The sequence below is a fragment of the Lactuca saligna genome, chromosome 3 (assembly GCF_052625555.1).
Source record: "Lactuca saligna cultivar CGN05327 chromosome 3, ASM5262555v1, whole genome shotgun sequence".
NCBI lineage: Eukaryota > Viridiplantae > Streptophyta > Magnoliopsida > Asterales > Asteraceae > Lactuca > Lactuca saligna.
Genome location: NC_136419.1, coordinates 30276576 through 30289928, shown reverse-complemented (window position 1 = coordinate 30289928; position 13353 = coordinate 30276576).

Genomic DNA, 13353 nt, shown 5'->3' with positions numbered 1-13353 from the left:
TCAGCTGGTGACTATACGAGACCCTAGTGGGGGAGTTCTTACGGTATACGGCGAGGGTACCCGTTCGGGAGCAGCTTTTTGTTCGGCCGCTAGGGCGAGGCAATGCCTACAGCGGGGATGTAACGGTTTTGTGGCGTATGTGATGGATACGCGGGAGAGTTCCGAGAGACCGAAGACACTGAAGGAGGTTCCGGTGGTGCGCGAGTTTCCAGATGTTTTTCCCGAGGATTTGCCGGGAGTACCTCCTGCGAGGCAAGTGGAGTTTGGTATCGATCTAGTTCCAGGGGCTGCGCCTATTGCGAAGGTGCCTTATCGTCTTGCACCTCCAGAGATGCAAGAATTGTCCTCGCAACTTCAAGAGTTGTTGGGGAAGGGATTTATTCGGCCGAGTAGCTCGCCTTGGGGAGCACCGATTCTGTTCGTCAAGAAGAAGGATGGTTCACACCGGATGTGTATCGATTACCGGGAGCTGAACAAGGTGACGGTCAAGAACCGCTATCCGTTACCGAGGATCGATGATCTATTCGATCAGTTGCAAGGGGCATCTTGGTTTTCCAAGATTGATTTGAGATCAGGGTACCATCAGGTAAGAGTGCGGGATGAGGACGTCCAGAAGACAACATTTAGGACGCGGTATGGGCATTACGAGTTCGTGGTGATGCCTTTTGGGCTCACCAATGCCCCAGCAGTGTTCATGGATCTCATGAACAGGGTATGCAGGCCGATGCTGGATCGGTCTGTGATTGTATTCATCGACGACATTCTGGTGTATTCACGGTCTAGGGAGCAGCATGAGGGACATTTGAGGGAGGTCCTTGAGGTACTGAGGTCGGAGAAGCTATATGCAAAATTCTCCAAATGTGACTTCTGGTTACGGGAGGTTCAATTTCTGGGGCACGTTGTAAATCAGGCAGGGATATTGGTCGATCTGGCCAAGGTGGAAGCGGTGATGAGTTGGGAGGCACCGAAGTCACCTTCTGAGATCAGGAGTTTCCTTGGGTTGGCGGGGTACTATCGAAGGTTCATTAGGGACTTCTCCAAGATCGCGGTGCCGCTTACCAAATTGACCCGAAAGGGTGTTACATTTTCATGGGGACCCGAGCAGCAGACCTCCTTCGAGACACTTCGTCAGAGACTGTGCGAAGCACCAGTATTAGCTCTCCCGGAAGGGATGGAGGACTTTGTCGTATATTGTGACGCATCGATTTCAGGACTGGGTGCAGTGTTGATGCAGAGGGGTCATGTGATAGCCTATGCATCGAGGCAGCTGAAGCCTCACGAAGCGAGATATCCCACGCATGACTTAGAGTTGGGGGCAGTAGTGTTCGCCCTCAAAATTTGGCGTCACTACCTGTACGGGGTTCGTTGTACCATATACACGGACCATAAGAGTTTGAAGTATTTGATGGATCAACCCAACCTAAACATGCGTCAGAGGAGATGGTTAGACGTGGTTAAGGATTATGACTGTGAGATCCTATACCACCCAGGCAAGGCTAATGTGGTAGCCGATGCATTGAGTCGTAGGGCGGAGAGCACTCCATTGCGGGACGTATGTTTGAGAGTGACGGTGATGACTCCGGTATTAGATGCTATTCGTGGGGCACAGGCCGAGGTTGTGAAGTCTGGGATGCAGAAACAGGAGCGGGTCGTCGGGTTGATTTCAGAGTTCGTTATGGATGGACGGAGACTTCTGACATTTCAGGGTCGGATCTGGGTACCATTCGTGGGCGGTACGTGTGTTACTTTGATGGAGGAGGCACACAGATCGAAATTCTCGATCCATCCCGGTGCTACGAAAATGTATTTGGATTTGAGAAAGGAGTACTGGTGGCCTTGCATGAAGAGAGACGTTGCCTGGTTCGTTGAGAGGTGTTTGACCTGCCGTAGGGTTAAGGCCGAGCACCAGAGACCGCACGGTAAGTTGCAACCCTTGGAGATTCCTGAGTGGAAGTGGGAACAGATCACGATGGATTTCATCACCAAATTGCCGAAAACTGCCAGGGGAGTCGATGCGATTTGGGTGATAGTGGATAGGCTAACAAAGAGTGCACACTTCCTTGCCATTAGCGAAAGTTCATCAGCAGAGAAGTTGGCAGAGTTATACGTGAGAGAGATAGTATCTCGGCATGGAGTGCCGACCTCGATTGTTTCGGACCGCGATGTACGTTTCACTTCCAGGTTCTGGAAGAAATTCCATGAGGAGTTGGGTACTAAACTGCATTTTAGTACCGCATACCATCCCCAGACCGACGGTCAGAGTGAGCGGACGATTCAGACATTGGAAGACATGCTTAGGGCGTGTGTGTTAGACTTCGGGGGTAGCTGGGATGCGCATCTGCCGTTGGCTGAGTTTTCCTACAACAACAGCCATCATTCGAGCATTGGTATGCCACCTTTTGAGTTGTTGTATGGTAGGAGGTGTCGGACTCCCATTTGCTGGGGAGAAGTGGGACAGAGAGTGATGGGCAGTACAGAGATCGTACTTCAGACGACCGAACAGATTCAACGAGTGAGGCAGAGGTTATTGACCGCCCAGAGCCGACAGAAGAGTTATGCGGACAGACGTCGGTCCGAGCTCGAATTCCAGGTCGGCGACTTCGTTCTCCTAAAGGTTTCTCCTTGGAAAGGGGTAATTCGGTTCAGGAAGAGGGGCAAATTGGGGCCCCGGTTCATAGGTCCATTCCGGGTAATTGCAAGGGTAGGACGGGTGGCTTATCGGTTGGAGTTGCCAGCGGAGCTGAGTCAGATTCACGATACCTTTCACGTATCACAGTTGAGGAAGTGTATAGCCGATGAAGCGGCAGTGGTTCCGTTAGAAGATATTCAGGTAGATGCGAGCCTGAATTACGCCGAGAGACCAGTAGCTATCAGGGATCGGAAGATCAAGGTTCTACGGAACAAGGAGATACCTCTGGTGTTGGTTCAGTGGCAACATCGGAAGGGATCGGAGATGACTTGGGAGCCGGAAAGAGAAATGCGGGAGCAACATCCGGAGTTATTCGCAGAATGAGACTTCGAGGGCGAAGTCTAGTTCTAGTGGGGGAGAGTTGTAACAGCCCGAAATTTCAGGTATTTCTTTAAATTATTTTTGGGGCATATTTAGGAGGGGACTCGGCGAGTTGATGCCTGACTCGCCGAGTAGGACCATAGTCTTGGTCACAGATACGCGACTGGACTCGACGAGTCCAATAGGGACTCGGCGAGTCGACGCTGTTCAGCTGAAACCCTAGCCGTTTTGATTCTGAATCGTATATAATGTCTTTAGGGCCGTCATGTCTCGTCTTTTGGCCGATTGAAGATACCTTAGGAGTTTGTGGGCATCTGGAGCAAGGGTGAGGGCTAGAGGAAGCTTGAAGAGGTTGTTAGACAAGGAGAGGCAAGGTGGTGATCAAAGGAGGTCCAAGGGGTCGAGTTCTGAAGGTTGGGGACACAGGGAACACGTTTCCAGGTAATCTTCGGATCATATCTGTAGCTTTTACGTTGTATGCGAATTTAGGGTTTAGGAAACCCATTTAAGGAATTGTTAGATTATAGTGTTGTTACAAGTGTTTAAAACCCCTGTAATAGTATATGTGAAAGTCCAGGAAGCCCCATATCTATATACTACGGAATCATGCGAGATACAGGAGGCAGCAGATTGACTGCATGGCGAGGACTCGCCGAGTCCAATGATCAGACTCGGCAAGTAGCTTGAAGATTCACTAGGACTCGCCGAGTTGTTCTTCAGACTCGGCGAGTAGCTTGAAGACCTACTGGAACTCGTCGAGTCGTTCTTTAGACTCGGCGAGTGGGGTCGGGGTGTCTAGACTCGCCGAGTTGCCTTTGCACTCGACGAGTCCGGTCAAGTTGACCGTCGACCTGTATGTAATTTAGTAGGGTCGGTTGTCTTGTTTGATAAGATCATTAATTAAGGTATGTGGTATTATAGGGAGCCTGCAGATTAGCGGATCGAGTGCGAGTAGCTCGAAGGGTTTATAGCTTGCATACTACGAAGGTTGTATGTGTTATATTTATGCTATGTCTAGGGAGGTAGATGCTTTGTATGTGATGTATGCTTATATGTGATGTATGCTTATACGGGCCGGAAGGCGTGACTTATGTGATAGAAAGAACGGTATGATGTATGACTTATGTGTTATGTGTGATATGCTATATGTGCTATGTTTATACTGTTATGGGCCGGAAGGCAAAATACTATGGGCCGGAAGGCAATGTAATACGGGCTGGAAGGCGATATGTTATGGGCCGGAAGGCGATTATGTTACGGGCCGGAAGGCAATGTTATGTGGACCGAAAGGTCCGGGCCGGAAGGCGTATGTGGGTAAGTCGTATACTGGGGAACTCACTAAGCATTTATGCTTACTAGTTGTGTTTTATGTTTTCAGGTACTAGCGATGACCGTGGGAAGGCGCCGGCGTGACACGTACACACTGCCATTGTTGAAGAGCTTGAGAATTTATTATTTATACTTTTGAAATAGATTTGAAATAAACTCTTTTGTTGAATAATGATGTTTTATTTAAAATGAAAATTTATTTGAAAATTTGAGCTGTTACACAGCCCCAGAAAACTCCTGATCTCCGAGGGGGGATCTCGGTACCTCCCAACTCATCACCACCTCGAACTTGGCCGGATCGACCAATATTTGTTCTGATTGACGAGGTGTCCTAGATACTGGACCTCTCATAACCAGAAATCGCACTTGGAGAATTTGGCGTAAAGCCTCTCCGATCTCAAAACCCTGAGGATCTCTCTCAAATGCTCCTCATGCTGCTCTCTAGATCTCGAATACACCAATATATCATCAATGAACATGATTAACGAACGATGCAACATCGGCCTGCACACCCTGTTCATGAGGTCCATGAATGTCGTCGGTGCATTAGTGAGCCCGAAAGGCATCACCACGAACTCGTAATGCCCATAACGAGTCATGAATGTTGTCTACTGGATATCCTCATCACACACCCTCATCTGATGATATACAGACCTCAAATCAATATTAGAGAACCACGACGCTCCCTGCAACTGATCGAACAAATCGTCGATCCTCAGTAAGGGGTAACGGTTCTTGACCGTCAGCTTGTTCAACTCCCGGTATTCAATGCACATCCGGTGTGAACCATCCTTTTTCTTAACAAAAAAAGGATCGGCGCTTCCCACGGCGAGCTACTCGGCCGTATAAACCCCTTTCCCAGCATCTCCTGAAGCTGCGAGGATAACTCCTGCATCTCTGGAGGTGCAAGGCGATAGGCGCTGCTCCCGAAACCAAATCGATACGGAACTCCACCTGCCTCTTGGGAGGCACACTCGGTAAATCCTTGGGGAAAACATCCGAGAACTCACGCACTATCGGGACCTCATCGACCGACCATGGTCTCTCTGCACCTACTCTCGTATCCACCATATACGCCATAAACCCACTACAACCCTGCTGTAGACTCTGCCTCGCTCTTGCGGCTGAACAAAATGTTGACCCAGAACGGGTACCCTCACCATAAACTGTATGAACTCCCCTACTAGGGTCTTGTATGGTCAGCAGCTGTCGCTCGCAGTCGATAACCACTCCAAATCTACTCAACTAGTCCATGCCCACAATGACATAGACATCTCCCATAGCAATCGAGACCAAATCAATCAGAAACTCAATGCCGAAGATCTCGAGTACACATCCTCAAATCACATACGTGGCATACACTGCTCTCTCATCAGCTATGGAAACTAGCAAAGGTCAACTCAGCGCCTCTCGACGGATACCGTTGTGCTGGCTAAAGGCTAACGATACAAAAGACCGACTCGCACCCGAGTCAAATAACACCAAAGCAGGAACATAACACACAAGGAAAGTACCTACGCATAACATAAAATATAAACACCATATAATAAACATCATAGTAATTATGTGAAAGAATACATACCAACCACAACATTGAGCGCCGCGCGGACCTCCTCTGCGGTCAACTAAAAAGCTCTCCCTCATGCCTTCGGTGCCTCGGCCTTCACCGACTGGCTCTCTGTAGCTCGAACAGCAGCAGGGGCAGATCCCTGCAACTGCGGACACTCAGCCTTCCGGTGTCCGGTCTGGTTGCAGTAAAAACAGACTGCAAATCCCTTGGGGAAATCCTTAGCAATATGCCCCTCCTTGCCAAACACTCCCTCATGACCCTTGCCGCACTTGCCACAAGAACGACCCTTCTGGTTCCTTGATCTCAAATCGGTGGCCTTGGCCCACTTGGCTATCGGCTGGGACTAAGCCGGTCGCCGATCCCACCCCTGAGACTCCGCCTCCTCCCTAAACTGAGTCTCCAGCTCTATCTCCTTCATCCAAGCATTTTCCTGAAGCTCGGTAAATGTTCGGTATGACGAGTTCGCCACAAACTCTCGTATGTCCCTCCTCAGAATACTCTAATACCGACTCATACATGCCTGCTCCGTAGACACGTGCTCAGGGCAGAACATCTCCCTCCCGTGGAACATCCTGGTGATCACAGTAACAGACTCAGTACCCTGCTTGAGGGTCAGAAACTCCAGGGCCAAACGTTCCCTCTCCACCGGGGGAACGTACTCATAACGAAACATAGCAGTGAACCTCTCCCAGGTCATCGTGGCAAGCTCAGCAGATGAAAAGTGCGCCGTCACAAACTTCCACCAGTCCTTCGCTCCCAAGCGAAGCTGGTTCAGCACGAACTGAACCCTCATATGCTTTGGACATGAACACGTATAGAAGCATCCCTCAATATCATAATCCCATCTCATCACAGCAATCAGATCTTGCGTCCCATCAAAATCTGGTGGCTTCATGTTGCTGAACTCCCCGAATAACAACGAATCACCACCCTGAGGTCTGGCAGCAGCACCAGCTGCGGTAGCTGCAGCCTCAGTAACCGCCGCGTATCTCTCATCGAAAGTCTCAATCAGAGTGGTCTTCATAAACCCAAACATATCTGGAATCTATGCACGGACGGCCGCAGCCACCTCCTTAAGATTCATCTGGCGGAGCTCCTCATCGGTCACCCAGTTGGTCCCCAGTCTGTGGCGTGTCCCAACCATGATGTCTCTAAGATACAACATAAAACATATCATAGACTCACTCTAACATACACGCACTCAATAACTTGACCCTACTCGTTCTCTGGTACCCCAAGGATTCTTACTTGGGCTGCGCACTGCTCCGGTGTCTTCAGTGTACGAGCCCAATACTACCATCCACGCCACATATGTATTCATCCCAAATCCTCCTCCTAGGATCCCAAGTCCCAAGTACTCTACTCTCTCTATACACAGTCTACCCTCTAGCAGATCTCTCATAAGCTCCTCGTTGCCATCTATTCACTCCCAAGCATCTCCTAGCAGCAAAATCCCTAGGCTAAGGCATCATAAATCAGGCCACTCTAGCCCAAATAAGAATACCTAGCCTACTCTAGCAAGCATATCATATCATAACATATCGCATAACTCATAATATAAGGGTATTTTGGGAAATCACCGTTCGGGCGTTGGCTGATCGTACACACTGCTCTGCTCTGCTCTTTCAAAAACCTTTTACTCTTGAGGAAATTTTGTGAATTTTTATTTTGAAAACCTCTCAAATCCTCAGTTTGAGTTCAGATACACCCGAAGGTGCACCTGAATCCCTCAAACCAAGGCTCTGATACCAACTTGTAACACTCAAAATTTTCAAATAATTTTTCACATATAAAAACATACTTTCATTCATAATTATAATAAAAATATCAATGTATCACATAATCAATTCATAACATCACATCCTAAGATGAAATATGTAAAAGCTCCTCAAGTGTGTACTGATCAAGTCGACGCCTTCTCGTGATCATCACTCGTACCTGAAACACATAACATAACACTGTAAGTATAAATGGTTAGTGAGTTCCCCCAAAATACCACATGCAAACACATATTAGCCACTCGAGGCTATAACTCTGTTTGACCCTCTAGTCAATGTGTCTCAGTGGGACCTTCCGATCCCATAACTTTGATGGGCCCTCTGGCCCTAACTCTGTGGACCTTATGGTCCAAAGTCTGTAAACTCTGTAACATACATAGCATAAAGCACATAGAAATCTCATCATGCAAAAACATACAAATACTCTATCACATAACTCTAATTACCACTCTAGGTAAAGTATAGTGAAAAGACTTGCCTTAGGTAACTCGGTAATCTCGAACTCTGTAAAATCTGGTCTAGCCTCTGTCTAATCATATGAAATAAACACTCTAAATCAATACATCTCTCAAGGCTAGACTATTCCCTCTCTTAGTACTCTCAGAAGGATAAAAGACCATTTTACCCCTCTCATGGCTCCAAGACCGTAAAGTTGACCAAACCCTAAAAGTCAAAAAAGTCAACTCTCCGGGTTACGCTGCGCGTAGTAAACATGTACGTTGGGCGTACCTGGTGTCTTCACAGAAATGAGGTGCACGACCCCTTACGCCACGCGTATTGAAATTACGCGCTGCGTAACTCCCAGTTTCAGACTCTAAGCTTTTGGGGTCTTAAACAGTTAAGACCCACGTCCAACTTCTATATCTGACCATTTCTAAGCCTCCTAATCCATAAAGTTGGTGACTTTAAGCCTTTGCATGGCTGGACAAGTCAGTATCACCCATAATATTCCATTTCCCAACTCTAGAGAGCTCATAACTCAAGCATGACCTGATATCAACGACCAAGATGGAAACTTTATGGATCTATAACACAAATACCACTGAAATAGGACAGATCTAGGTCGATGGATCACATTACACTCATAAATTGTCCACCTTTGGGACTTTTAACCCTAGAAACGGTCCATGCAACATCAAACCAAATAAAGAGGAAAGTTTTGAACTTTATACCTCTAGATGAAGCTCCTTTCTCTGAAGATCTCAGATCCAACCTTGCACTTCAAGCCCTAGCCTCCACAAGCTCTTCTCCTTCTTCTTCACTAACACACCAAAACACTTTTAGCTCCAAACACATACACTCAAGCTATGGACGATGGAAGGCTCTCTCTTAGGGTTTCACTCTCTGATATGGAGGCTGAGAAATAAGCCTTAGCATCCTTTAAATAGTGCACAAGCCAAACATTTAGTGTTTGCATCTAGACCCATTACACCCAGCATAACCCTGGGTACGCCCAGCGTACCCAGATGAGCCCGCATCCAAATTAAGCGCATAAGTACACGCAACATACCCCCCAGTACACCCAGCATAGTCATTTGCTACAAGAACTCTCTCAAGGGACCAATTTTGACAACTTGGCAAAATGGAAGGGTTTAATAGATTTACCTAGATTTCGGGATGTTACACATTGCAACCAGAGGGGACATAAAAGTCCAAGTGTCTGAGTTTGGCAGTAGCGGGGAAGGTGGCGGCACCTGCCCCTGTACTTTGAGGATTAAATGTGGCCGTCAGGGCCGAGGTGAGGCACCAGTGGCGAAGAGTAGAGCTTTCCAGATGACAACAGAGGAGGCGTGAGCGACTCCTAATGTGGTGGAGGATATGTATTTTCCTCTTATCTTTTTATTGATATTTATTGTTTCTCATGGTTATATGTTTTTGTATAGGGTCGTTCTTAGTGAACTACATTTCAGTTACAGTATTGTTTGATTCGGGGGCCACCCGATCATTTGTTTCACTTGTGCTTAGCAAGAGGTTTAGTAGAGCTCCGGGGGAGCTAGATTGTACACTTGAGGTTGAGATAGCAGATGACAGGACCGTCAGGGTCGCGAGAGTACATAGGGGATGTTTGTTGCAGTTATTTGATGAGCAATTTCAGTAGACTTGGTTCCTATTCCCCTGCGAGGGAATGAGGTTATAGTGGGTATGGATTGGCTTAGTCCCAACGAGGATGTGATTCATTTTGAGCTACAGTTAGTGAGGGTTCGCACTCCCAGTGGGGGAGAGTTAGTGATTCATGGCGAGAGGCCACAATGCGGACCAGTCCTTTGTTCAGCAACAAGAGCGAGACGCTACGTTCAACAGGGTTGCACAGGGTATGTCGCCTATGTTATAGATGTCCGAGAGAAGGATAAGGTGACAGTAGACGATGTACCAGTAATGCGAGAGTATCCGGACGTATTCCCGGAGGATTTGCCTAGGATACCTCCGGAGAGACAGGTCGAGTTTCAGATTGACCTGGTACTGGGTGCGGCTCCGATAGCCAAGGCACCATATCGGTTGGCTCCTCCAGAGATGAAGGATTTGTCTACGCAGCTGCAGGAGCTGCTAGACAAGGGTTTCATTAGGCCGAGTAGTTCACCATGGGTAGCCTCGATCCTGTTCGTGAGGAAGAAGGATGGATCGCACCGTATGTGCATAGTTACCGCGAGCTAAAAAAGGTAACGGTGAAGAACTGTTACCCACTCCCAAGGATAAACGATTTGTTTGACAAGCTTCAAGGAGCATCTTGGTTCTCGAAGATTGATCTACGGTCAGAATATCACTAGATATGGGTCAGAAATGAGGATGTGCAGAAGACCGCCTTTAGGACCCGTTATGGTCATTATGAGTTTGTGGTGATGCCGTTTGTGCTCACCAACGCTCCAGCCACATTCATGGACCTCATGAACCGCATATCCAGACAGATGCGGGATCGGTTAGTGATAGTGTTCATTGATGACATCTTGGTTTATTCCAAGACTCAGGAGCAGCATGAGGACCACCTGAGAAAGGTGCTAGAGACGCTGAGGAGGGAGAGTCTGTTCGCGAAGTTCTCCAAGTGCGAGTTCTGGTTGCGCGAGGTGCAGTTCCTTGGACACCTCGTCAACCAGCAAGGTATACCAGTAGATCCGGCCGAGATAGAGTTCGTGATGCAGTGGGAAGTCCCGAGATCTCCATCTGAGATTCGGAGCTTCCTAGGACTGGCAGGGTACTACAGGAGACTCATCCAGGATTTCTCCAAAATAGCAATTCTGCTCACCCGACTGACCAAGAAGTCGGTGGTGTTTTGCTGGGGGCCTCGGTAGCAGGCGGCATTTGAGACCCTCAGACAGAGATTGTGCGAGGTGCTGATTCTTACCCTGCCAGAGGGAGTAGAGGATTACGTAGTCTAGTGTGAGGCTTTGATCACAGGTATGGGAGCGGTTTTGATGTAGTGAGGCCATGTGATAGCTTATGCCTCTAGACAGTTGAAGCCTCACGAGGCTAACTATCCGACACATGACTTAGAGTTGGGGGAAGTAGTGTTTTCCCTCAAGATATGGCGACATTACCTCTATGGGGTCCGTTTTACTGTTTACACGGATCATAAGAGTTTGATGTACCTCATGGATCAGCCAAATCTAAACATGAGGCAGCGCCGATGGTTAGACGTGGTAAAGGATTATGATTGTGAGACCCTTTATCATCTAGGCAAGGCCAATATCGTGGCCAATGCCCTGATTCACAAGGCGGTAGCAACCCCAACCAGGGATATATGTCTGAGAATGATAGTGACTACTCAATTGTTGGAGCATATTAGAGAGGCACAGGTTGAGGGACTGAAAGAGGAAAGGTAGAAGTGTGAGAGGATTGTTGGTCGAGTAGCTTCCTTTGACTATGATAGTCGAGGATTATTGACCCTTCATGAGAGAGTTTAGGTACCGTACTGGGGCGGAGTATGACAGGTGTTGATGGATGAGGCTTACAAGTCTCGGTTCTCCATCCACCCAGGGGTGACGAAGATGTATAGAGATCTTCGACCCGATTATTGGTGGCCCTGCATGAAGCGGGACGTAGCTTGGTATGTGGAGAGATGCTTGACCTGCAGGAAGGTCAAGGCGGAACACTAGAGACCCCACGGCAAAATGCAACCATTATACAATCCTGTGTGGAAATGGGAGGATATCAATATGGATTTCATCACTAAGCTTTCCAGGACCGCACGTGAATTGATTCGATTGGGGTCATAGTGGATCGGCTGACCAAGAGCGCATTTCATACCGATTCAAGAGAGTATATCGGTCGAGAAGCTAGCCGATATTTATGTGCGCGAGGTAGTGGCAGGACATGGAGTGCCTATATCAGTAGTATCATATCGAGACGTCCGGTTCACTTCCAGGTTTTAGAAGCGGTTTCATGACGAGATGGGGGCTCATCTTCACTTTAGCACCGCTTTCGACCCTCAGACGAACGGGGAGAGCGAGAGAACGATTCAGACTCTTGAGGACATGCTTCAGGCATGTGTTTTAGATTTTGGTGGCAGTTGAGATACGTATCTTCCATTAGTGGAATTTTCGTATAACAACAGTTATCACGCAAATATTGACTGACCTCCTTTCGAGATGCTTTGCGGGAGGAAGTCTAGGACCCCGATTTGTTGGGGCGAGGTTGGTCATAGGGTAATCGGGAGCACTAAGGTGGTGCTCAAGACCACATAGTTGATCCAGCAGGTCCGTAGCAGACTGTGGACTATGCAGAGTCGGCAGAAGAGTTATGCCGACAGGAGGCGTTCGGACTTGGAGTTTCAGGTGGGAGATATGGTTCTACTGAAAGTGTCACCTTGGAAGGGTGTCATCAGGTTCTAGAAGAGGGGCAAGTTGCACACCAGGTTCATTGGTCCCTTTAGGGTTTTGGCCCAGGTGGGTCGAGTTGCCTACCGTTTGGATCTTCCAGCAGAGATACCATTAGAGGATATTCAGGTTGATGGCAGCCTGAATTATATCGAGAGGCTAGTTGCGATCTTAGATCGGAAGACGAAGACCTTGAGAAACAAGGTGGTCCAGTTAGTGAAGGTGCAGTGGCAGCACCGAAAGGGTTCAGAGTGGACGTGGGAGACTGAGGAGGAGATGAGGGAGCACTATCCGGAGTTATTTTTAGGATCGGTAGCACCAGACTTCGAGGATGAAGTCTAAGATAAGTGGGGGAGAATTGTAACGCTCCATTTCTGGTATGTAATTTAAATAAAGTATTTTTCCTTCTTAAGAGGTACTCGACGAGTCTGTAGCCTAACTCGTTGAGTAGAGGCGGGATTTGTACACGTATTTAGTAGGCAACTCGACGAGTCTATATCCTGGACTCGGCGAGTCCGCTAGTCTGGATGAAACCCTAAATCCCATGGTTTGCACCATATTTAAACGTCATTATAGCCTCCCACCCCAGCCTCCATTATCTTTAGAGCATTTCTCTGTAAAACCCTAGTCCCCATTGTTGAGCTTGATTGTTTTGTGATAGCTTGGGAGTTGTAGAAGAGAAGGAAGGAAAGAGGATCAATAGAAGAGGAAGGAGATCCAAGAACTAGCTTCCATCTGCTTCATATTCTGGTAATAAAGTTATTACCTTTCTTATTCTTCCATTAAACCCTCTTTATTGCTTGTTTATGTCTCTTATAGAGCCTTTTATGATTCAAACTCGAGATTTGAGCTCTCCTT